At 47.0% G+C, this 27,269-nt stretch overlaps 1 protein-coding gene across 10 annotated transcripts in view; it reads left to right on the top strand.

Annotated features, from left to right (window-relative positions):
- Positions 1-27,269, top strand: part of PKD2L2 (polycystin 2 like 2, transient receptor potential cation channel) — a 2,146,539-nt gene that overhangs the window by 2,043,263 nt on the left and 76,007 nt on the right. The gene's annotated exons all lie outside the window — the stretch shown is intronic.

The following is a 27,269-nucleotide window of genomic DNA, read 5'->3' as shown; positions in this document are numbered from 1 at the left end:
ATCCTTCCAAAAGCCTTTGGAACTCTATTTTTCTACGGCTAATTTTGACTTTTTCCAAAGATCTTAAAAGATTTTTTTTTTGGGGGGGGCATAAAGTACTCTGCTTAAAGTAGAACTATTCTTAGAGAACAGGAATTCGTTGAATACTTCATAGAGACAATATTTGCCCTTGTCCTCAAAAACCAAACCAATATATTATTTCTGCTATGGAATGGTCTTGACCTTTTTTATTCTGTAACTTAGAGCCATTTCATAAATGTCATTACATGATTCATTCAGATAACTTTACCAACATCATAATTCATGTTTCAGATGACGCCTATTGCTTTTAAATGCATACTGTACAAATGCTCATTTTTTCGTGTGCAAACCTTTTCAAATGCATTTTTTTTTGTATTTTGAGTGGGATTGTAAACACATGCTTTAGATATGTTTTAGTGCTTATAATTTAGTAATGTTAAACATAATAAAGTGGAGTGGGTGTTGTATATGAATTTAGGATCCTAGTGTAATTTTCCCGATTCATGCCCATATATAGGTATAAATAACCCTATCCTTATATAGGCATAGAAATCATAAACATATTTAGACTTAGCCTAAGCAGTCCAAATACGGCAGGGCTACTTCCACTAGTTCCGAAAATCCACAACGATTTCTTGGAATAACCCGCCTTCAGCAGTCAGTGACTTCCCCTTGCTTGAGTATTGATTTATCCAAGAACTCATGGAGTTTTCAAAGAACTGAGTCCTTGATGACATTATTATGTCCAACCTTACGTCAAACTAGGCACCTTCAAGGTATAAATATTCCCACACTTGCCCAGGCAAAGACGTGGTGGTTTGGAGCAGTTCGACTATCTACTTACCCGACGCCCTGCTACAGCAAGTGCCGAAGGAAGCCGATCCTCCAGCAGACGCACTGAGAGAGGCGCTGTCCTTTCTCTTGCCGAGAAATCCAGCTCCAGTGTTTCCAACCTACCCTTGCGGGTTGTTGGGAAATCGAGTCCTGAGAGAGAGATACTAGACCTCCTTCATTCTAAAACCAAGGTACGGAGCTGATTAGACCCTTAGAGAATTCTTGGATTAGATTCTTGGCAAAAGAATACTGAAACTAAGCTACACCTCACTTACTTCTTCCCTTGTACTAGACCTAGGTTAGGTACACCAGGGTAGGCGTATTTTAGAAGCACCAGTTGAGTACTTATAGTCTTTATTTATTGATGTATGTATTCCATATATTTTATGGCTCAGAAACCATATCATGCTTTTACAGTATTATTTCATAATACTTTTCATACTGTACGCATTGTACTTTGCAACCAGTATTACGATTGTAGCAGTTCATTTCTCCTGCATGAGACAGAAGACTGTTCAATGCCCAGACCCCCAGGTGTGCCGGTGTCTTTAGGCTCCCCCACTCTCCTCCCCACAGCTGAGTGAACGCTGCTGGGGCCGCCGCCATCTTTGGTGAGGGCACGAGAAGGACGAGCAGACGACTGCTCGGCCCCTCCCACCCTCCCGCCAATTCCAGTACAAATGAAGCCACTGCCCCGGAAGCGCAGCGGACGGGCGCAGCGGGCGCGCCGTCAGCGCGCCGAAGGCGCGCCAAAGGCAAGCCCGTCTGTGCCCGTCCGTAACAGTCCGGGGCACGGGGCCAAGACCCCTGGTCCTTCCTCTGGCTACCCTGACCCACAGAGGAATGGCGTCACGACATACTCAGGCAGTGAACTAAAACTACTGAATACCACTGGCACACCACACGATGACAGGTGTGCACAGCTGGGACCTTCGAACACCATGGGACCAGTTAGTTGTCGGAATTGCCACTGGCTGAGTGACCCCTGGCACGGTCCCAGTAAACCAACTACCCCTAGCGTGACCCTAAAATGTATTCTGCTAAATGTAAGGTCCCTCCCCAAACATGCCATGGAAATCTGGGACATCCTCAAAAGTGACCAGCCAGACCTTGCCTTCTTTACAGAGACATGGCTGGGCAACCATAGTACCCCGGACATCGCTACGGCTCTACCTGATAACTACAAAATACTCAACCTGAACAGGGAAAGAAAGAAGGGAGGTGGGGTTGCCTTATTATTTAAAGACTCCCTTACCTGCAGACAGGAGGTAATCACTCAGGCTAGTAGCCACGAAGCGATGGCCTTCTCAGTATCCATCAACACCACCATCATACTCGGCGGTGCTATTATCTATAACCCCCCAGGCTGCGCCTCCGATTTTAATGCCCAGCTCCTGTCACAAGTCATGCCTATATGCCTTCAGAACAAAAATATATTGCTCATAGGAGACTTTAACATCCACTTCGATGACAGTAACAACCCCCTCACCAGACAACTGACCGAGAATATGGAGATTCTACAGCTGTACCAAAAAATTAATCAGCCAACGCACAAGGCAGGACACACCCTTGACCTGCTGTTCTCCAATATCGACTCCATTTCTATTTCCGCTATTAAACCGCTAGTGTGGACAGACCATTCTCTGGTCGAGTTCAACTTTCACCTACCCACAAAAAACCCCAGGTCCTCCAACTAAATAACAACCCATAGGAGAAGCTATGCCAACTTTAAAGTTGAAACGTTTCAGGAACATTTCATCCACCCCCTAAGCGGCGAATTAGATGCTGATGAAGCAACAGACAGACTTCAGAGCCACATAGCCGCAGCCTTGGAGCACTGCTCAAAGCTCCGTTGCAATGTCAATCCTAGGCGCACCGTGTCTGAAAACTGGTACGGGCCAGACCTGAAGGCTCAAAAAAGGAAATGCACTATGCTCGAACGCAAGTGGAGACTAACAAAAACTCAAGAGATGAGGGCTACTTACAAAAATGAACTGTCACAATACACCAAAGCCATCAGAAAGGCGAAAAAAGACTACTTTTCAAGTAGAATCTTAGACAACAAGGACTCCTCGAAAGAGCTTTTTAAAATTGTTAAAGAGCTCTGCAGCCCTGCCAACCTCTCGGCCAATCTAACTCCCTCTCAAACAGGCTGCGACAAAATGAACACTTTCTTTTGCGAAAAAATAGACAAGATCTATTCATCCTTCCCTAAACTTAACACTGACTGCCTGCTGGACCACGAGTCCCCCTCCTCCAAAACCTACTGCTCTAGCTTTGGCCCTTACTCCGAAGAGGAAGTAGGCAAAGCTATGCTCGAAATCAAATCTGGCTCCCCCCTTGACCCTTGCCCTCATCATTTCTTCCGGCAGCTCACTCCCCTGATCTGCCCCGCGGTAACTCAGGTATTAAATCACTCACTATAAACTGCAGAGTTCCCATCGTGCTGGAAGACCGCCACAGTCACCCCCCTGATAAAAAAGCTGGATTAGATATCAACAACCCGGCCAACTACAGGCCTATATCCCAACTTCCCTATCTATCGAAAGTCCTAGAGAAACTGGTCCACAGACAACTGGCCAGTTTTCTCGAAGCAAACAATCTGCTGGACATCACACAGACGGGCTTCAGGGCTAATAACAGCACAGAAACTACTCTCCTAGCATTGCTGGACACTATCAGGATGCATGTCGATCAGGGGAAGGCAGTGGCCTTGATACTGTTGGATCTCTCGGCGGCTTTCGACACCGTCCCCCCCCAACTGGTTCTGGAAACCTTAGCATCCAAAGGCATAAGTGACAAAGCTTTGGGTTGGCTGCGGTCTTTCCTGTCGGACAGATCACAGTCAGTGCACATGGGTAACTTCTCATACCCATGCCGGAACATCAAATACGGGGTCCCACAGGGGGCCTCACTAAGCCCAACTTTGTTCAATATCTTTGTATCGTCCCTGGCAGGAATAGGTAGAAAGTGGGGCGTGGAAATCTGTTCCTATGCCGACGACACCCAACTTACGGTCATCCTGGACGAACGAAACAACCCCAAAGAAAGGCTCCTCAACTGTCTTACCGAGCTGGCCGAATGGATGCATCAACATTGCTTGAAACTCAATGCTGACAAATCCGAGATCCTTCTGTTCGGCAGCCATACTGAGCTGTGGAACGACAGCTGGTGGCCAAAAGCGCTGGGCACTCCACCAACCCCGGCACAAACTGCGAAAAACCTCGGAATAACCATGGATACTGCACTATCCATGAAGACTCATGTAGCTGCCATTTGTGGCAAAGGCTTCGGAATCCTGAAAATGCTCAAAAGAGTCTTCCCCTGGATCCCACTGGAGTGCAGAAAGATCCTGGTCCAGTCACTCTTGATGAGTAGGCTGGACTACGGTAACTCCTTGTTCGTAGGCATGGCCGAGTACCTTTTCTCAAAGCTCCAAATGGTGCAGAACGCAGCAGCCAAAGCCATATGCATGAAAAAGAAATACGACTCGGCCAAGAGCTGTCTGCGCCACCTCCACTGGCTACCAATGAGGCAAAGAGCCTCTTTCAAAATGATGTGCATCACTCACAGAGCACTTCACAAAACTGGCCCCCTCATCCTCAGAAATAGGATGCAGTTCTATGCGCCCACTCGGAACCTCCGCTCTCAATCCCTGGCTTGTACAAAAACCTGCAGGGTAAAGAGAGCCAGGATGGGCGAACGCGCTTTCTCTCATATTGCAGCCGCCAAATGGAACGAACTACCTACAGCGCTCCGACTCACAGAAGACCACCTGACATTTAGGAAGCAACTAAAAACCTTCCTCTTTCCCCTTCCCGAATAAACCCCCTCTTGGCTTCCATCCATGCTACTCTCACATTAGCGAGCATAGCGCCGTGATATCCTACCCAGGATGATTGTTAGCGCTTTATAAAAACCTAAAATAAAAAAAATAAAAATAAATACTTTTATTGAAAAAGTCCGTCTCTCTATTTCTCTGCTCCTCTGGTGAAACGAAGCATGCACGATTGACTGAGTGAAATAACTATCTATTGTTTCCGCGACTCTAGAGATACATTTCTTATTCTTGGGAAACAAAGTTATCATGTTTATGCGGTTGTCAGAGACTAATCCCTTCTTGTTTATTCGAGAAAGTTTCTGAGCTAGCTGGCACACACACACAATTAAGTCTAGTATATTCGATAGAGACCCAGTAGACCTCAGTCCTACGCCAAATCTATAGGATATATTATTCCAATGAGCCTATTGGGAATATAGGAACTACACTACAGCTCACTCCTGTCTTCCCTGCTGGCTCCCCCGGGCTCTGCTCCCGGTGTGGGGTGCCTTTCGGCTTGCCCCCCCTCCCCTGTTGGGGTTGGGTTGCGAGATGTTGTCTTGCCCGCTCTGGGGGTGTGTTCTCCTGGCAGCTGGTTGTATGGCGTCTGGTGCAGCTTGAGCCTCTGGCGTCTCTGCTTCCTCCGGGTTCCGCTTTGGCAGTTGCCTCTGTGGCCTCCCTGTCCTTTACTTTGGCTTGTGCACTGTGTGGCTCCTTCCGGGGGCTGGTTGGGCCTGGGGGTCCTCCTGCGTCGGCAGGTTGGTTGGCTCCGGTCCTGGCTTCCTGGTTTCTTCTTGTCTGCCCCCTGTGGTTCGGGGGGTTTGTGCCTGGTTGATTCCTGCTTGGGTTCTACCAGGAGTTCCTGGTTGTCTTGAGCTTGCGCCCTGCCTGTTTTTTCCCCCTCCCTTTGGGGTTGGGGGTCTGGGGTTGTGGGATTTGGCCCTGTCCCCGACCTGGCTGTGCCTGTTCGGTTCCCTTTGTTGGGTTTGGAGTTTTTGCTGGCATTTTTGTTGTTTGGTCAGCTGTCTGCTGTTGTTTTTGGGGTTGGCCTCATCTGCCCCTGCTGTTCTGGGGTTTGTGTCAGGTCCTGGTGCAGTTTGCTGCCTTCTTCCCTGTGTGGCCTTGGCTTCCTGGGGTTTCAGCTGCTCCTGGGCTCTCGCTATGGCTCCTTCCTTGTTGGCTGGGTGCTTGGGCATGCGCCCGGTTGTCCGGCCTTGGTTTCTTTCTTTGGCCTTCTTCGGGGCGTCCGGGGTTTGCTCTGTGTCTGTGCGGCTGCTGGGGCCTGTGTTCCTTCCTGGTGGTTCTGGGGTGGTTGACCTTGGCTGGTGGCTTCCCTTGGCTCTGTCCTTTTGGGTTTTGGGCCTGGTTGCTCTGTCTCCGGTTTCTCTGGTTGGCTGCCTCCTTGTTGTGGCTCTGGCCTTCTGTTTTTATCTTGGTTGTTTCCGGTCCTTGTTTGTGTCCCTGCTGTCCTGTTCTGGGCTGCTGGCCAGTTGCTTCCTGTGGGTCCCTCTTTCTGTGGTCCCTTGGGTCGCTGTGTTTGGTGTGGTTTCCTGGGTGCGCTTGGGGATTCGGAAGGCCGGGTTTTCTGCTTTGGTATTCTCCACATTGTCAATGAATGGGATGAGGACTTAGGGACCTGGGTGTAATGCTCTATTACTTACCGGTCATCTTCATTACTCCGGGTCCCGTTGTCCTCGTCCCATTCATACGCCCCTCTCACCCGCCCGGGCGGCCAGCCTTCCTGTGTGGGCTTGGTGTACAGGCGGGATGCTGGGTAAGTACTGCTTATGTACTCCCGGTGGGAGGGGCAGTATTAGGGTCCCAGCATTTCTCTGGTCTTTTTTTTCTGTTGGGGAGATGTTTATCTCCACATTTTCAATGAATGGGATGAGGACAACGGGACCCGGAGTAATGAAGATTACCGGTAAGTAAAGAGAATTCTGTAAAGCAGCAGTTACAGACATCACTCTGAATTGGAGAATGCTGTTAAAGAAAAACTTCACAACAGAACATAACATTTTTCGTTACATGTCAAAAGCTGATGCATTATACATTCTCTCTCTTCTACTTTCCCATTGCCTTGTTTGCATTGTTTATCTGTTTCTATGAATTGGTGCCTTGCAAAAGGTGTTAACGTATTGGTAGACTTACTTACCTTAATTCACTGAAAGTGTTTCTTTCATTTGGCCATTATTCAAAACATTTATTCTGAATAATCTTAATTAGTGTTCCTTAAAAAACTGTGCCTTTAATATGTTTTTGTACTGTAATTACTTATCAATTGTAGAATGTTTGCAAATACTTTTATTTTTTGCATTTTTGTTTTAATTGTGTCCATTCCATCGATTGTATTGATAAAATCCGAAATGGCAGAAATTGTCTTCAACGTTTTGAAATCTGCTTAATGTAAAGCACTCGATTACCTTTTGGTTAGTTTCATACTTTTTGGAAAGAAAGAAATAAAATCACTTGAAAAGGGCAAAGCAATAAAGCGTTTCTAGTCACAGATATTGTGGAATATCCAAAGTTTGGCCAGTGTAGAAATATGATGGCTCGTGTGATTGAGTCTGCATTGGGAGGTGGAGAAGCTACATGACGGCTGTTATTGAATTCTCTGTAATTTCTGTTATAATAATGTGCTCTGGCATTGTCAATAGCTATGGTAGCTTGAACTTTTTGAACTAAACAAAGCCGAAACAATTGCAGCAGGCATCTTCCGGCAGATGTTCCATTTGGAGACGTTATTGTACTTGTAGCATAAGTGATGGATTGGAACCTATAAACATCCCTAGTTCCTCATGTTAACTAAGTGGATAGGTGGGGTTCTTGGGGAAAGCTGGTTGAAGGGTGATAGTTGGTAGAAAGGTCCTGCAGTAACTCCAATAATCTACCAACACATTCCATGATATACTGGGGAGAGAACACCCACTAGCCAGGGCGGTGTAAGGCTACTTCACTCTTTGCAACACCATAACCGAGGAGCAGTGGAACATTAAGGTAAACCGAAAGGGAAGATCGAGGATATAGAAGTAGAGTGTGTACCAGCAATAAGGTGGATGTTCTATGGGTTGGAGGGCATAGAACAACATAGAGATTCTGAAGCGTTAATTCCTTTGTAACGAATCTCAGAGTTTTTGAAATCTATGAATGGTGGCCTAAGCTCTGCTTCGTGTGAACTTTTATCTGAATTTGTGATTTTGGCTCGGTGGCATTCATTTTACATGAAACTGTCCAATGTATTCCAATGGATGGTCCTAGGTAAGAGGTAAAGCGCAGTCCTACGACTTAAATATCCTGCTTTCTAAAAATGAACAACAGAATAATGATGAATTACTGTTCTGAAGAATCTTTTCATGAGACCATTGCTTCCTAGCAAAAAATGTGTACATGTTCCTCCAATAAATGAATAGCTTTTGTAACAGTTTAAAAAAAAAATGTCATTGTGTCCTAATATTTAACAATTGCTTCACTGCATCAAGGTTGAACAATCCGGGCATATTTACTAATGTTTCAGGCAATGCAGGGAAGCAAACAAAGTTGCTGTGCTGTGGTGCTTGAAATGTAGAGAGCAGAAAAGCTCCATGGGGCTGATTTACAAGCCCCTTGCGGCACTTTTACGCCGCTGTTGCGTCACTTTTGTGACGCAGCAGCTGCGTAAACAATGTGCCACAATGGGACATATTTACAATGTGATGCATCTAGTGAGATGCGTCACGTTGTAAACCCCTGCGCTACATTATACCTGCTTCAGGTATAATGTATGCAGGGTGGGGGTTCTGTCGCAAGGAGGCCCCGTAAAAGTGACGCAGTGAAATCTACAAGACTTAACTGGCGCATCCCTGCTGATATGCAGGGATGCGCCAGTTATTGTAAATCTTCCCCCATATCTATTAAGATACGGCACACTTGTGCTTCCTTCTAGCACAGGGGCACTGTCTGCTGCCTAGCGCCAATGCAGGCCCCCTTTTACCATGCTGCAACGGTGCCTGTGGTACAAGCACTATTGTTTCCGTGCAGTAGGGGAAGATGAATCACTTTTAGCGCTCTCTGGAATTCCAAGTGGTAAATGAGCCCTCTTATTTATGCAGTGATTGAATCCCAGACTTTGGCCGTCTGGAGGGAGAAAGTCCTTAGGCAAGTTTGCAACTTTGTGAAGAGTGGTATGCCAAATGGGTGGCTAACCTGGAGCATAATGTTGTTTAGCAATAAATCTTTTGGTTTTGGTAGGAAGTTTGGGCCAGTCTTGTGTATTGATTGATGAACAATGCACATTCCTTTGAAGGTGATCCTTTTAGCAATTGGTAGCCAGTGTAGAAATATGATGGCTCGTGTGATTGAGTCTGCATTGGGAGGTGGAGAAGCTACATGACGGCTGTTATTGAATTCTCTGTAATTTCTGTTATAATAATGTGCTCTGGCATTGTCAATAGCTATGGTAGCTTGAACTTTTTGAACTAAACAAAGCCGAAACAATTGCAGCAGGCATCTTCCGGCAGATGTTCCATTTGGAGACGTTATTGTACTTGTAGCATAAGTGATGGATTGGAACCTATAAACATCCCTAGTTCCTCATGTTAACTAAGTGGATAGGTGGGGTTCTTGGGGAAAGCTGGTTGAAGGGTGATAGTTGGTAGAAAGGTCCTGCAGTAACTCCAATAATCTACCAACACATTCCATGATATACTGGGGAGAGAACACCCACTAGCCAGGGCGGTGTAAGGCTACTTTACTCTTTGCAACACCATAACCGAGGAGCAGTGGAACATTAAGGTAAACCGAAAGGGAAGATCGAGGATATATAAGTAGAGTGTGTACCAGCAATAAGGTGGATGTTCTATGGGTTGGAGGGCATAGAGCAAAGGCACTAAGTCAAGATTGTACATCTTCTGACCTTAATGAACCATACCCTTTCCGAGTCAGGGAAAGCGCAGGCCCCTCCTGCCTCATGGGCGCCACTGCGCCTCTGGCGATGGTGCCGAGTGTTTTTGGCAGTATGCGTTACACCCCTAACCCCCCTCATACCCTAAGCTCTACTCCCCCCACACCTTTAGCCATAAAACCACATCCTTAGCCCTAAACGTCCCTTCTCTTTGCCTAAAACCACCCCTTTCCTTAGGTCTAAACCCCTCCCCATACCATTAGCCCTAAAACCACCCCTTCCCTTAGTCTAAAACCACCCCTTCCCTTAGCCCTAAACTCCTCTCCACCCTTAGCTCCAAAAACCGCCCCTTCCCTTGGCCTAACACCACCTCTTCCCCTTCCCTTAGTCTTCTAACGTGATAGTGAACAAATCGGCATAAAGACGGGCCTACTAAGGATGCCGTCGCGATGATGCTTTCGTTCTAAAGGCTTTTCGTAATAAAGCCTTCGTTCAAAAGGATATTTCCCACAATTTAATAATGTGGACTGTAAGGGGTCTTGAAACCCCAATCTAAGTGTCACAAAGTACCCATACTGCGTGCCTCCAGAAGACCCATCTCAGTAGGACGGAGTTGGAGAGACTGCACCGGAGGTGGAAGGGTAACGTTAGCAAGCACAATTTACTTAGCATATTCGTGTGGAATATTAGTGTGAATCTGCCTCAAGACTATGCATGGCACTAAATGGACCATCACGAGCCAACTGAGTAGACTGGAGGAGAAACTCCTAGAACTAGATATGAGGGATTTTTTGTCATATATCTAGAATAAACATGAGGAAGGATCATGCAGAGTTGATGGAAAGATTATGAGGGATAAGCTACAGAAAATACATTAATAAATGACATACTAAAGGGGATAGAGCGGGGTGCCATCTCCCATGGCTGCTATGAGCTGTCACAAATTGTGTGCCCATCTGTGTCATAAGCGATGAGATTGGTGATATAGTGTGCAGAAGGCAATTAATGAGGCCTTTACGCACTACAATAACAGGTTGTAGTGGTGCATTGATGTGCAGAGATGGGGCTGTTCTATCAATATTTAGGGGATATATCTATAACCTGCCTGAATGCAGACTCGTGAGAATGACGTGGAGGTCCCTGTATATACAGAGCAGATCGTCTCCACCATAGAGGAGTTGGATGGGGAATAAGACATCTCGAATTGAGTGATTCCGCCTGAGTTTTATGTGGCATGCAAAGGAAAGTTAACATCTAAATTCTTACTTATGTACAATGATGCATTTAGCAGGGGCATGCTACTGACATCATCTAGATTGGCTACAACAGTAGTCTTGCCTAGGACAGGAGGTGATTCACTAGATTTTAAATCGTACAGACCATTGTCTTTGTTGAATACCTCATATAAGATATTGGGGAAACTAACAGGCAAAAGGTTGATCAGAGTGGTTTTATTCTGTTCCTTAGGACACACCTTAATGTTAGACAGCTATTCATGTGATGGATAGAACACTTCATATGGAGTGGGTTCCAGCAGTGGCCTCAATGGATATCAAACTAGCATTTGCAATGCAATAGGTCTTGCATTTCTTGAAGGTAGAGCTGATGGCGATAAAAATAAAAATGTATTTTACTTTTGTATTTTTATTTGCAGTGTAAGTTATTATATTTGTATAGCACTATTGCCAATGGTATGAAAAAACAATAGTAAAAAACATTGTCCTTTTCAACGCCAACAGCTCTAACTTTAACAAATGTGAGACCTATTGCATTGGAGTTATTGGGATTATAAATGCTTTTGTTTTACCTAGCCATGTTGCTTATGTGGCCAGAATAGGTCCCATGCAACCTCTTTTGGCCACATTTGGTACTACACCCTGCAAAGTTGGAGTTATTGGCATTATAAATACCAATGATTTTTACCTAGCCATGTTGCAAGGGTGCAGTATGATTTGTGGCCAAAAGAGGTCTTTTGGGGCCAGATGTAGGTAATTCTATTTTACCGACTCATAAATACCGAATTTTACCGATTCGGTATTTAAGAATCGGTAAAATAGAAGTACCGAGATGTAGGTAAATCCAGATGTGGATTTACCGAATCTTTAAAAGTCGGTATTTACCGATTCGGTAAATACCGACCGGTAATGCTCCATTCATTCCTATGGGCTTTGAAGCCCATAGGAATGAATGGGGCATTACCGGTCGGTATTTACCGAATCGGTAAATACCGATTTTGACAAGCGTGCAGGGGGTGTCACTTTGACACCCTCTAGCACCCCCAAAAAAGGTACGGGGGCCATGTGGCAGGCATACCTGCCCTAAGGGCAGGTCTGCCTGTCATATGGCACAGGTGTGCATGCACACATGTGCATGCACACCTCAATCGGTATTTCACCATCAAATTGAATTTGATGGTAAAATACCGATTTCTTAGGCCTTGTGGGACTCATAAGAGTCCCACCTACATATCAATTTTATCGATTCTGTAAAAATACCGGTCGGTAAATTTACCGACCGGTATATTTACAGAATCGGTAAAATTACTGATTTGCCCAGTTTCTGTCCTCCTACATCTCGGTAGCCAAATACCGGTCGGTAACGGCCGAATTCGGCCGTTACCGACCGGTATTTGGCTACCTACATCTGGCCCTTGGTCCCATACGGTAATGCACCCTGCAAAAGATCTGGTAAATCCACTCTACCCATAATGCATTGTACCACAAGTACATTCAAATAGCAAAGTCCATATATACAATTAGTAACCTTGAAATGTGACAAAAGAATGATTAGATTAAGTCCGGATTAGGTTGTAGTTTGTGTGGAGCGGATGAAGGAAAATTTATAGAAGGTCTCATATAAATGTGAGATGTGCTAGTGAGCAAAGTAACCACTGCCAGCCCTGCTTCGGACCAAGCGAGTATCCTGCCTGAAGGCTTTTAAGAAAATAGTAGTCCTAGGCTGTAATTAAAACCTAGGGAGTAACAACACATGTTACAGGAGGTATCCTCATGGAAGGTTACAAGAAGAGTGAAAGGGGATAATAAGGAGGAACTACTAAGCCTATTGACCAATGAAAAGCCACCATTTACCAAAAACAGGGACAGGAGCCAATTAAAAAGATGGGCGGAAAGTGGACGGAGCTTATCCTGAATACAGCATGACTCGAATAGACAGCAGAAGCACTGCCTAGGCGAGACCTAAAAAACAATCAGAACACTGCTATGGCTTTTTCTGTTTGCTGTACTCTGCAGGGTTCTGGTCGGAGAAACAGTGAAGAAATTAATTAGCTACCATAGACAAAAGCGATGACAAGGGTTCGAACTGGACAGACGTTTTCATAGCTTTGGGAAATACACAGTGGCACTCGGCAGGGATAACTCCTTCTTCCGTTGCTTCTTGCTCTGTCCATGGAGCCTCTGGCTTGATTCCTGCATTTGGTGGTAAATACCGAATACCTTTACAAAAGCAATTATTTGATTTTTCAAAGTGCCATGTGGCAGACATACAGGGCATGTATGTGCGCCACATGTGCACACATGCACGATTCAGGGGTGCAACAAGGTGTCAATGTGACACCCTGCCATCCTTGAATATGCTCCCGCTATTACCGATTCGGTAATACCGAAACGGGAATAGTGAATGGCTTCCCATTCATTCCTATGGACCTCCAGGCCCATAGGGATGAATGGGAAGGTTTTCCTTATGACCGAATCAGTATTACCGAATCGGTAATAAGGAATATTACAGAATCGGTAAATTTTACAGTTTTTTTTACCTACATCATATTTACCGATTCCTAAATACCGAATCGGTAAAATTCGGTATTTAAGAATCGGTAAATTGAGATTACCTACATCGGGCCCTAAATGTTCTGTTATTGGGTCTAATATGAACTACCAAGAGAAAAAGGATTGCTAGAGTTAAGACTATGACGCCATTGCAGGAGGGCGATGTTGGTTCTTCAAACACGGAAGTGTACTACAAGGCTTCAAAGTTCAGCAGGTCAATGCGTTTAATTGGTTGTAAAAGTGATGCGATGACCCAAGGAGTGACAGCGATGCTGGGAAGAAAATCCATTATTATGGCGAACTTGAGCGGTACTTCTGGAGTCGTACCCCAGGGCTGTACATTTAGCATGGTATGGTGGCATGAATACCTGCTAAAAGCTGGGGGTTTGTCGGCATAGGCTTCTGAGTCACCAATGCGTTGTCTGCTGAAATTTTGAAAAATTGGCCATGATGTACAATAAAAAGCCCTGGAGCGAGCTTACATTTTGGAAAATTGGCCAAGATATGCGATAAAAAGCCCCGGAGCTAGGCTGAGTTGTTTGAGACCTGTACTTAGAGGGCAGGATTTATACTTTTGAGGCACTTTTGAGGCTACTGGACTCTTTATGGTCTATAGCGCAATAGTGACAACAATAAGAAAAACCTGGGCTCTGGGTGAAAGGGGGCCCACAAAATCGGAGGTGCTCACCAAGAAGTTCGCTCTGGGAGGCTGCAGGCATTTTGTGACCAATCCTGTCTTGGCTCGTGCCCCGTTTATTATGGTGATATGTCAACACTGAACGGAGAATGGGAACTGAAGCTCGGCAGGGACATTACTAATAATAAAAGTGACAAAATGATGAAATACACGAAGAGGGTTAGAATCCCTAATTTAAATATACACGGCTGATTTATTTACATTAACCATGACCTCTCATCTCACCAGTATGAATAGCTAGAATGTACCCTGGAGTGGTTGACTTCCGTCCCATAGGTCTGCAAGAATGTGCAGATGTGACCGTCCTGACCCGTGCAGAAGCGGTCGCTCCCCTCACTCCCTCTCCTCCTGGGTATCGTAGCGCTTTACCTCTGCTAGTTGTGCTTTGTGCCTTAAAATTGTTCGTGCTGTGCTTTTAAATATCGTAGCGCTTTACCTCTGCTGGTTGTGCTTTTAAATATCGTAGCGCTTTACCTCTGCTGGTTGTGCTTTTAAATATCGTAGCGCTTTACCTCTGCTGGTTGTGCTTTTAAATATCGTAGCGCTTTACCTCTGCTGGCTGTGCTTTTAAATATCGTAGCGCTATACCACTGCTGTTTGGACTTTGATATTACCCATAGCGCTCCATTGCTCGCACAGCTGTTACACTTTGGGCCCCAATCTCACCCTGCTTCGCTTTGTTATTATTGCTGCCATTTTGTTGTTGTGCCGTCCCAGCCCGTCCCTCCACCACGCTCCCGCCTCCCAGCTGCCCCTCCCACCCACTGATAGTACAGACTGACCCCGTCCTCGTGGAGAGCTGTGACCGTCCTGACCCGTGCAGAAGCGGTCGCTCCCCTCACTTCCACTCCTCCTGGGTATCGTAGCGCTTTACCTCTGCTAGTTGTGCTTTGTGCCTTAAAATTGTTCGTGCTGTGCTTTTAAATATCGTAGCGCTTTACCTCTGCTGGTTGTGCTTTTAAATATCGTAGCGCTTTACCTCTGCTGGTTGTGCTTTTAAATATCGTAGCGCTTTACCTCTGCTGGTTGTGCTTTTAAATATCGTAGCGCTTTACCTCTGCTGGTTGTGCTTTTAAATATCGTAGCGCTTTACCTCTGCTGGCTGTGCTTTTAAATATCGTAGCGCTATACCACTGCTGTTTGGACTTTAATATTACCCATAGCGCTCCATTGCTCGCACAGCTGTTACACTTTGGGCCCCAATCTCACCCTGCTTCGCTTTGTTATTATTGCTGCCATTTTGTTGTTGTGCCATCCCAGCCCGTCCCTCCACCACGCTCCCGCCTCCCAGCTGCCCCTCCCACCCACTGATAGTACAGACTGACCCCGTCCTCGTGGAGAGCTGTGACCGTCCTGACCCCTGCAGAAGCGGTCGCTCCCCTCACTTCCTCTCCTCCTGGGTATCGTAGCGCTTTACCTCTGCTAGTTGTGCTTTGTACCTTAAAATTGTTCGTGCTGTGCTTTTAAATATAGTAGCGCTTTACCTCTGCTGGTTGTGCTTTTAAATATCGTAGCGCTTTACCTCTGCTGGTTGTGCTTTTAAATATCGTAGCGCTTGAAGTATCGCCCACACCCATAACACTGGGTGCAAGACTGTGCCCCCTGCGGTCCTCCACGAGGGTGATACCCAACACAAGTTGTAAGATGGATACGGGATTGTTTGGTTTTTGTTTGGGGGGTTTATTTTCAAAGGGTCGATGGCTTCGGCATGTTGGGGCTGCTGGAGTGGGTGGGTTGGGAAGCTTGGAGAGTTTTGAATGTTTAGTTAGACCGATAACATCGAAATTGTACGAAACTCGGTATTCTCCCTGGAGGAGAACTGCTATCACTAGAATATGTACTCAGAATGCAATGATACTAATGTCCACTTTGGTTATGAATCGCACAGGGATCGACCGATGCAGGCCTATACATAACTCACGGTTCTAGGCATACTGATAGGAGCCATCTGAACGTCCTCACTTGGAACATTAGGGGCTTCACACAACCGCGCAAGATCAGACAGGTCTTTGCGAGCCTCACTAGATGGGAAATAGATATTGCTTTCATACAGGAATCCCACCTAGCACCCAACACGCACCCACTTCTGGGAACCAGATGGGTGGAATCGACATATAGGGCCTCCTATTCCACTTATTCACGAGGAGTATTGATTTTGATTCGGAAAGGGGTAAACTTCAAGTCACAGCACGTTACACAAGATCCCGATGGCAGATACATATTGGTCTCGGGCACATTACGCGGCCAATGCGTGACACTTCTTAACGTATATGGTCCTAACACGGACTCACCAGAGTTCTTCAGGGACGTGTGGGGCCACTTACAACCACACGCAAACACACACATAATATGCGGTGGGGACTGGAACGTAACATTGGTGGACGGGTTAGACCGTTCCTCCAACTCCTCTGAACAACATAAACAGGCTAGAACAATGTTGGGACACATGATGAAAGATCTGTCGTTAACGGATATTTGGAGACGTAGATATGCCAATGAACCAGGTGCCACTCACATCACAGCCTATCATAACAGCTGGTCTCGATTAGACTATTGGTTAGGTACGAATGATGTCGCGCTGTGGGTGAGGGAACTTCAGGTTTTGCCACGCACACTGTCGGACCACAACACCGTCCTATTACAGATAAGAATACCACAATACACACCTCCCCCATTTCAGCGGAGATTCAATTCACAAGCTTTATCAGATCCCGTTTATGAAGACACCATAACAAAGGCAATCAAAGAATATTTTCACATTAATTCTAACACTGTCGAAGATCCGGGTCTTTTATGGGAGGCCTTTAAGGCTACGATAAGAGGCGTCTGCATTGGCACCACTGCAGGGATACTGAAAGACATCAGAAATCAGATACATCATTGTGAGACCTGCATCAGAAATATAGAACTAGCATATGAGACTACACAGGATGTTACACTACTAGCAGAACTGCGGGACCTGCATACTGAGCATACTGATGCAGTAGAGGTCGAAATCAAATATTTGGATCGCAAACACATAGCTAGGAACTTTGGTGAGGGTGGCAGACCGGGTGGGATAATGGCGAGGAAGATATGCGAGGGGAGAGGGCACTCAGCCATACTTAGCATTACATCAAAAGAGGGCCTCATACAGACCCAATCGGAAGACATTCTACGAAACTTTGTGAACTCCTTTGGCGCACTCTACACATCGCAACCCACAAAATCGGCAAGCGAGGTTTTTGACTATTTACATGATGTGGTGATTGGTTGGCTGTCGGATGCACAGAGGGAACACCTAGCAATGCCCATCACAGTAGAGGAGGTGACAACAGTGATTAAGTCACTACCTAATGGCAAGGCGCCGGGCCCGGATGGGTACACTAACGAGTTTTACAAACACTTCGCAGACATTATTGCACCTTACCTGGTAGACATGTTTGGCGCCTCCTTTGAGAAATCGATACTTCCTCCTACGCTCCGTGAGGCATTAATCATTGCCCTCCTGAAACCGTCCAAAAACCCTGAAGATTGTGACTCATACAGGCCTTTATCGCTTATTAACGTAGATTCGAAAATACTCGCGAAACTGCTGGCGGAACGTTTATCCCCTTTAATGACCCGTCTGGTCCTCCCAGATCAGACTGGTTTTATCCCCACACGATCCACTTCCCACAATACAAGATCCTTGTTCGCTCTCTCCCACTACCTTCAGCCCTCCGTTAAAGCAGTGGCGGTCATGCTCGATGCCGCTAAGGCATTTGACTCTATTGAGTGGAGTTATATGATTGCTATTTTACACAGGGTGGGCTTTCCCAAACGATTCGTCCAATGGATAACACTACTATACACCCAACCATGCGCAAGAGTCCGGATAAATGGTTACATCTCCGCTCCCTTTGCTATAGAACGTGGCACTAGACAGGGCTGTCCCCTCTCCCCCTTACTTTTCGCGTTAGCGATGGAGCCCCTGGCTTGTATAATTAGACAAAATTACAAGGATTCAGCTCTGCAGTTTGCGTCCAGACCACTACACATATCTTTATACGCGGATGACATGCGGCTGTATATACGCGATCCAGAGAATCATCTGAATAATATACTCAGAGAATATATAAGATGTGGGGGTCATTCGGGACTGACAATTAACTGGTCCAAATCTTCCATAATACCGTTAACAGACACCACCACCCCCTTTGAGATTGACTACCCCCTGGAATGGCAACAGGAACCAATTCGCTATCTAGGGGTTATGTATCATAGAGACCCGGAAGTAGTTCTGCGCGCGAATTATGGGGGGGTGATATCCAAACTGGAGGACAAAATCCAGCGCTGGATCCATTTACCTCTCTCCCTGGCGGATCGGATCGCGATCGTCAAGATGAATATATTACCTAAACTTCTCTATCTTTTTAACAACATTCCTATCACACCCACCAAAGAAACCTTCCGCCGCATTAAGTCAATGGTTCTGACACTGATATGGGCCGGCAAACAGGCCCGAATCGATCTCCAGACGTTGACGCTCCCGTATGCTCAGGGAGGATTTGGGGTACCAGACTTTCTCCTATACTATCTGTGTGCCCAGGCGCAATACGCAGCTTATTGGTATCACGAGGTACCGTACCTCACACACACGGCCATAGAAGAGAGTGATGCGAGCCCTGTACCCCTCTCAGCGATAATTACACACACCAGACCGCCGCTACATGCGCAGGACATAAACACTATTGATACCACCTTCAAGGCCTGGCGCAGACTTGGACAATTGTCCCGTAAAAGTCCATTGTATGCACCGGCGCTACCCCTGCACCACCATCAAGCTCTGTCAGTCACTAGTGAGCAGGTAGGCATGTCCTTACTGCGTAAAGCCGGAATAGACACTATGGGTGATGTGTTTCAGGAGGGATCATTCAGGGACATCGAACAGTTAACATATATACAACACATGACCCCCATGTTCCGCTTCACATACTACAGGTTAACGAGAGCCCTGCGGGAACACTATCCAAGATTTCCGCTAGAACCAGAGTGCCTAGCATCACTCCAGCTAATAATTACAACACAGGATCTATCACATCTGGTGTCCAGGTTATACACGGCGGCACAGGCCGAGATAGCGCAGGTTCCTACAAGGGCCAGGGCTAGATGGGACTTAGAACTAGAGGCTCCGTTAACAGATGAAGAATGGCAACAAACGTGTGCCCTGACTCAGATTCTCACGCCTAACGGAAACTTGAGAATTATACACTACAAATTCATCCACCAGGCATACTACACCCCTTCCAAATTGCTTAAATTTGGGTTGCAAGACGAGGACAGGTGCAAGAGATGCAATAAGGAAGGTGCGAACTTTGCGCACCTCGCATGGTATTGTGCCAAAATATCAGAATACTGGGCAGATGTTACATCCACTCTCACTGTCATGCTAGAGGAGGAGGTACAATGCACGGTGCAGATCTGTCTCCTTGGGATTGTCCCACAGTTTCGGGCACTGAAGCGCAAGTTCTGCGTGATATCTTTGTTGCTAGCTAAGAGACAGGTGGCGCAGTGCTGGAATAGCCGGAAGGTACCCAAAAAATCCACGTGGCTTCGTGACATGTCAGTATGTAGAGACAAGTTGATGACGTACGAAGAGAACCTCCCTGTGAAATCTAGGCCGAAGGACTACTGGCATTTCCTAACAGACTTCCTTAACTCCCAGGAAGAGGAAATAGAAATATAAAAGGTTTAGTGACACATTCAAAGGTGGCAAAAGATGATGTGCAGGCTAAACATGGCTATTACATGGTCCGAAGTGACACCCAGATCCGTTAACAAGAGAGTGCAGTCGGATATGGTCAATTTTGATGTCTGGTCTTTATGTTATGTTCTATTACTGTTTTTTTCTATAAAATTCCGAATGTGAGACTCATATCGAATTGCTAGCCGCGAGGCCTGCGAAGGATAAGCCAGGGGCGACTCCGGCTGATAATAAAGGCTGCTTTATATTCTGATTGTTCCTGATTAAGCATTTGCTGACACATTGCATGCCGGCCCACTGGGTTGTAGGCTCGTGGCTGTGTAACTTATACGAAGTAAATAAAGGTCTTACAAAAACAAAAAAAATATATATATCATAGCGCTTTACCTCTGCTGGTTGTGCTTTTGAATATCGTAGCGCTTTACCTCTGCTGGTTGTGCTTTTAAATATCGTAGCGCTTTACCTCTGCTGGTTGTGCTTTTAAATATCGTAGCGCTTTACCTCTGCTGGTTGTGCTTTTAAATATCGTAGCGCTTTACCTCTGCTGGCTGTGCTTTTAAATATCGTAGCGCTATACCACTGCTGTTTGGACTTAAATATTACCCATAGCGCTCCATTGCTCGCACAGCTGTTACACTTTGGGCCCCAATCTCACCGGCTTCGCTTTGTTATTATTGCCGCCATTTTGTTGTTGTGCCGTCCCAGCCCGTCCCTCCACCACGCTCCCGCCTCTCAGCTGCCCCTCCCACCCACTGATAGTACAGACTGACCCCGTCCTCGTAGAGAGCTGTGACCGTCCTGACCCGTGCAGAAGTGGTCGCTCCCCTCACTCCCTCTCCTCCTGGCAGGGCCGGTCCTAGGCATGGGCGGTATGGGCAGCTGCCCAGGGCCTCGCGCTCAGGGGGCCCCGCCGCCGGCCCCGCAGAGTAAACCACAGAGCAGGGGGGCCGATATGAAATGCAGGAAAAGCGCTGCGCGCACTCGCGCAGACAGTAAGGCACTTAGAGGGGCCTCACATCTTCCCTTTCGCCCGGGGCCTCGGAAGGCCTAGGACCGGCTCTGCCTCCTGGGTATCGTAGCGCTTTACCTCTGCTAGTTGTGCTTTGTGCCTTAAAATTGTTCGTGCTGTGCTTTTAAATATCGTAGCGCTTTACCTCTGCTGGTTGTGCTTTTAAATATCGTAGCGCTTTACCTCTGCTGGTTGTGCTTTTAAATATCGTAGCGCCTTACCTCTGCTGGTTGTGCTTTTAAATATCGTAGCGCTTTACCTCTGCTGGTTGTGCTTTTAAATATCGTAGCGCTTTACCTCTGCTGGTTGTGCTTTTAAATATCGTAGCGCTATACCACTGCTGTTTGGACTTTAATATTACCCATAGCGCTCCATTGCTCGCACAGCTGTTACACTTTGGGCCCCAATCTCACCCTGCTTCGCTTTGTTATTATTGCTGCCATTTTGTTGTTGTGCCGTCCCAGCCCGTCCCTCCAGCACGCTCCCGCCTCCCAGCTGCCCTTCCCACCCACTGATAGTACAGACTGACCCCGTCCTCGTGGAGAGCTGTGACCGTCCTGACCCGTGCAGAAGCGGTCGCTCCCCTCACTCCCTCTCCTCCTGGGTATCGTAGCGCTTTACCTCTGCTAGTTGTGCTTGGTGCCTTAAAATTGTTCGTGCTGTGCTTTTAAATATCGTAGCGCTTTACCTCTGCTGGTTGTGCTTTTAAATACCGTAGCGCTTTACCTCTGCTGGTTGTGCTTTTAAATATCGTAGCGCTTTACCTCTGCTGGTTGTGCTTTTAAATATCGTAGCGCTTTACCTCTGCTGGGTGTGCTTTTAAATATCGTAGCGCTTTACCTCTGCTGGTTGTGCTTTTAAATATCGTAGCGCTTTACCTCTGCTGGCTGTGCTTTTAAATATCGTAGCGCTATACCACTGCTGTTTGGACTTTAATATTACCTATAGCGTTCCATTGCTCGCACAGCTGTTACACTTTGGGCCCCAATCTCACCCTGCTTCGCTTTGTTATTATTGCTGCCATTTTGTTGTTGTGCTGTCCCAGCCCGTCCCTCCACCACGCTCCCGCCTCCCAGCTGCCCCTCCCACGCTCCGCCCCCCCACTATCCTCTTATGTCAGAACAGCTGACGCGCAGTGTTCACGCGCAGCGGACGCGCCCTATGCGTGCCGAAGGTGCGCCAAAGGTAAGCCCGTCTACGCCTGGACCGCGCCCAGCGCCAAACCCTCTGGTCCCCGCAAATTCCACTCCTCCCGCATTACGTACGATGCCGCTACCCTCTCAGCACTTAACCTCGGCAGACACCCTAACTGCTACCAAGCCGCCCCAGGTCACACCCATGGACCCTTCACCTGCCACTCCTGCAAGTTCGACTGCATCAGGACCCACACCAAATCCACAGACTCCAATCAGAGCTCCGACACCAACCATCTGAAGTGCATCCTGCTCAACACCCGCTCGGTCCACCGTCACGCCACTGAACTCTGGAATTTACTCGACACTACATCACCGGACGTCGCCTTTCTCACAGAAACCTGGATGAAAGCCTCATCAACACCCGACATCGCAATAGCCATCCCTGACGGCTACAAGATTATCCGTAAGGACCGCACCAACCAAACGGGAGGCGGCATCGCCATTGTTCATAAGAACACCATTCACATCACGACCAGTTCCGATGATCACCTCGCAGCCGCCGAACACCTTCACTTCCAGATCCACACCGACCCCAAGACCACACTCAGAGGCACCCTCATCTACAGGCCACCAGGACCTCGCACACAATTCTGCGAAGACATCACTGACTTCATCAGCCCACACGCCCTTCCCTCCGAGGACTACATTCTACTAGGCGACCTCAACTTCCACCTGGAAAAGAACAACGACAGCAACACCACCACGCTTTTGGACAACCTCACAAATCTTGGACTCAAACAACTTGTTGACACCCCCACCCACTGTGCCGGGCACACGCTCAACCCAATCTTCACCTCCAGCAAGTACATCTCCTTCATTCACATCACAGCTCTCCATTGGACAGACCACAGCTGCGTTCACTTCAACTACAAAAAGACTAAGACCCACAACCTCCCACAACCAATTCCCCGCAGAAATTGGAACAAAATCACCACCGACCAGCTCTTCACATCGCTCCACCAAAACCCTCCCGCCAATTCATCAGACCCAAACCAAGCAGCCACTAACCTCGCACAATGGATCACCCGCAGCGCTGACAAATTAGCACCCCTGAAAAACAATCCAACCAAGCAAGGTAACAAAAAAGCCCCCTGGTTCAATGATGAACTTAAGAAATCCAAGAAGATCTGCCGCACCCTCGAGAAAGCCTGGAGAAAAAACCCAACCACTGAAAACCTAGCCACTTTCAAGAACGCCACCCGCAAACACCACCAAATGATCCGATCCACCAAGAAAGCAACTTTCAAAGATTGACTCGACAACAACGCCCACAGCAGCAAGGAACTATTCAACATCGTCAAAGAATTCACCAACCCCACAGCCGGCACCAACGACATCACTCCCTCCCAAGACCTCTGCGACTCCCTAGCCTCATTCTTCCACAACAAAATCGCTGACATACAAAACAGCTTCGAAAACCAGTCCGGAGACCAGTACACCCCACCCACCTCCGAACTAAAACCCCCCTCCAACAACCTCTGCGCCTGGAACCCAGTCACCACTGAAGACACCATCCGCCTGATGAACTCCATCCATTCAGGATCGCCAACCGACCCATGTCCCCACCACATTTTCAACAAAGCAGACTCCATTATCGCACCCCATCTTCGAGACGTCATCAACTGCTCCCTCAACTCCGCTACCTTCCCAGAAAGCTGGAAACACGCCGAACTCAGCGCCCTCTTGAAGAAACCCACAGCAGACCCCACTGAACTTAAGAACTACCGCCCCATCTCGCTCCTCCCATTCCCTGCCAAAGTCATTGAGAAAGCCGTCAACATTCAGCTCGCCGCCTTCCTCGAATCCAACAAATCCCTCGACCCATCACAATCCGGGTTCCGAGCCAAGCACAGCACCGAGACCGCCCTCATCGCAGCAACAGACGACATTCGAACACTACTAGACAACGGAGAAACAACTGCCCTCATCCTACTCGACCTAACCGCAGCTTTCGACACAGTCTGTCATAGCACCCTTATACAACGCCTCAGCAACGTCGGAATACAAGGAAAAGCATTGGACTGGATCATCTCGTTCCTTGCCGGAAGAACCCAAAGAGTCCGCCTCCCCCTTTCAGATCAGAGCCCACCGAAGTCATCTGCGGCGTACCACAAGGTTCATCACTCAGTCCCACCCTCTTCAACGTCTACATGAGCCCCCTCGCATCCATCGCGCGCCAACACAACCTCAACATCATCTCCTACGCAGACGATACCCAGCTGATCCTCTCCCTCACCAAAGACCCAAACACCGCCAAAACCAACCTACACGAAGGGATGAAAGAAGTAGCCGAGTGGATGAAGAACAGCCGTCTGAAACTGAACTCGGACAAAACGGAAGTCCTCATCTTAGGATCATCCCCCTCCGCTTGGGATGACTCATGGTGGCCACCGGCCCTGGGAAACGCTCCCACACCTACGGACCACGCACATAACCTGGGCTTCATCCTGGACTCCTCCCTCTCGATGTCCAGACAAGTCAACGCCGTCTCATCATCTTGCTTCAACATCCTACGTATGCTCAAAAAAATCTTCCGTTGGATTCCCACCGAAACAAGAAAAACGGTCACCCATGCACTGGTCACAAGCCGACTGGATTACGGAAACACCCTTTACGCCGGAACCACAGCCAAACTACAGAAAAAACTCCAACGCATCCAAAACGCCTCAGCCAGACTCATTCTAGACGTCCCCCGCCAAGCTCACATTTCCGGTCACCTGAAAGACCTCCACTGGCTCCCCGTCAACAAGAGAATAACGTTCCGTCTCCTCATCCACGCACACAAAGCCCTCTACGACCTAGGACCCGAATGCCTCAACACGCGCCTGTCCTTTTACATCCCCACCCGCCAACTTCGATCGTCCAATCAAGCCCTCGCCGCAATCCCACGCATCCACAGATCCACCATGGGAGGAAGATCCTTCTCCTACTTAGCGGCCAAAACCTGGAATTCTCTCCCCACCCACCTCCGCCTTACTCAGAACCACCTCTCCTTCAGAAAACAACTAAAAACCTGGATATTCGATAAATAAGTACCCCCCTCCCTCAAGCGCCTTGAGACCCTCTGGGTGAGTAGTGCGCTATATAAATGCTGAACTTGAACTTGATGTGTACTATGTCCTGTGGTAGTGTAATAATCAAATGCAACAATACTGGTCTGAAGTATTGGATTTAATCAAAGAAGTGTTTGGTAGCCAATGATTCCTGACCCCTCGGTGTGCTTGTTGGGACAAAGGGTGAGAACCAGCGCAACCAAACAGATGTGCAGATTTGTTGATCTGGCGAAGAGAAATATTGATATAGGATGGAAGGCAAGCAAAGTACCAGGGGTCGGGAAATGGTTATTTGATGTTAAGAAATGGACTTTGTTGAAGGGAATGTATTGCACACACAACAGAAGAGGAATGGTGGAAGGATATTGGTGGACACTTGGGATATTAGTTTGATGGCGAAAGGGGCTAAATAATATGAGCACCCACTGTGAATAATTTAAGAACTCACATCAGATAGTATGACGTAGAGTAATGTATGAGAGGGGTCAGATAGATTGGAACATGGGTGAATAAAGTGACCGACACAATGGGAGTAAATGGGAATATATAATATTATATGGTGGTTTTGGAAAAGATGATTTGCATTACAAGATTAAATTGAAGATGAGGTAAATATAGAATGGAGACATGGGAGAAGGCAGAGATGTTTGATGAGAGAAGATTAAAGGAAAGAGAAGAAGTGGAATGTGGTTAGTGGTGCGGGAGAGACTGAGTAGAGGTGGTGGGAAAATGTAGGGGTGGTGATAAGTGGAAAGTGTAATTGAGAAACATGGGAGAGGTGGGTGAATTAGTGAGGGAGATGGTAGAGTTGAAAGTGCAGGCGGTGGAGTGTATGGGATATTTCTTCTCATCGGTACATCTATATGGCAGGTATGTCATTGTTCTGGTGATAATTATGTTGACAATCTGCCATGCTTTCTGATTTATTTGTTATTGCAGTTCGATGTTCAATTCCGGAGCACCAGAATCTTGTCAGTTAAGGACCACTTGTGCAGTTGGGTTGCTCTGGGGCAATGGAAATGAGCCACCAGATTCCACCTGTAGTGTTATTATGTGGTTTTTAAGTCTGAAGTAAAGGCAGATAAAGCATCAGAGACCATTTGCTTTGGAAGGTAGTTCTGTGGCTGTGGAACTCAGTCAGCAGATCCCTCATTGACTTTTATATTGGGGTGTTTAGAATCCAGAGTAGGGGAGTACTACTTTACAAAGAACCACAGGTGTTGATGTGACGTTTCTGTGGCAGACAAAACTTTACCACAAGAGCCAACTTGCATTATTATGGTGTGGTGCTTTAATCTGTAGTAGCAGGGGTTTTGCTACTAGGGACTACTCACAAATATATCTAGACTAGCAGGGGACCATTCTTCAGATTCAACTTGGATTCCTGCATTGGGGATGCTGCAACTGGCGAATAGCACACACAAATGAGACATTAGTCTGTGAAGTTCACTGAGAAATGTGAAGTGAAACGTCTCAATCTTAGATTAGGCCAAAAATAGTTCTCATGTGTTCACACAGAATGTTATCCTTGAGTTGCCACATCTCCATTCCTCTGTGAATGAAATAAACTCTGCGGATGCTGTCTGTGGTTAGCCGCAGCTGCAACATCACTATTTCTATCCTTGGGTGGTGCTAACCATCTGTATGTCTGTGAAATCTACACAGGCGTAGAGATGGTGCAACTCAAGGTTAATACCAATAGGCAATCTATAAGGTCCATCCAGAACTGGAGATGTCTCAATCCAACGATACCACCAGAACGATGTTTACAGAGTTTTCCCATAAATGTAGATGTTGAAACTCAAAGTTAAATACAGAAAGCACCTGAAGGAATTGCCTGTCCACAAAAAATCACGGATATCGTGACCCAAGGTTATCCAAATACAAACCCAGAAAGAGTGTTTTAAGTTGCACATGGAAGCAGAGATGTTGTAATCTGAGAATAACACCAGAGCGCACTGGAGTCCACCCAAAAGGGGAGAAGCTGCCAACCAAGGTTAACCACAGGTGGCCCCCAAAGTGTTTGTGCGGTTCACCCAGAAGCAGAGATAGTCCAGCCCAAGGATCATACCAGAAGCAGGTATGTGAGAGTCACCCACAAGCAGAGATGTATGCCATAAGGATATGGTGGTCCAAATATCTCTGACAACAATGTTGTGTCCTGAATGTTGTTTACAAAAATATGAGCCCCATTAAGTTAATAATAAAACATTTACACCCAGTGGAGAAATGTTTTTGCTTATCATA

This window comes from Lissotriton helveticus, chromosome 7, assembly GCF_964261635.1.
Source record: "Lissotriton helveticus chromosome 7, aLisHel1.1, whole genome shotgun sequence".
Classification (NCBI taxonomy): domain Eukaryota; kingdom Metazoa; phylum Chordata; class Amphibia; order Caudata; family Salamandridae; genus Lissotriton; species Lissotriton helveticus.
The sequence above is the reverse complement of the archived record's forward strand: the minus strand, read 5'-3'. Positions and strand labels throughout refer to the sequence as shown.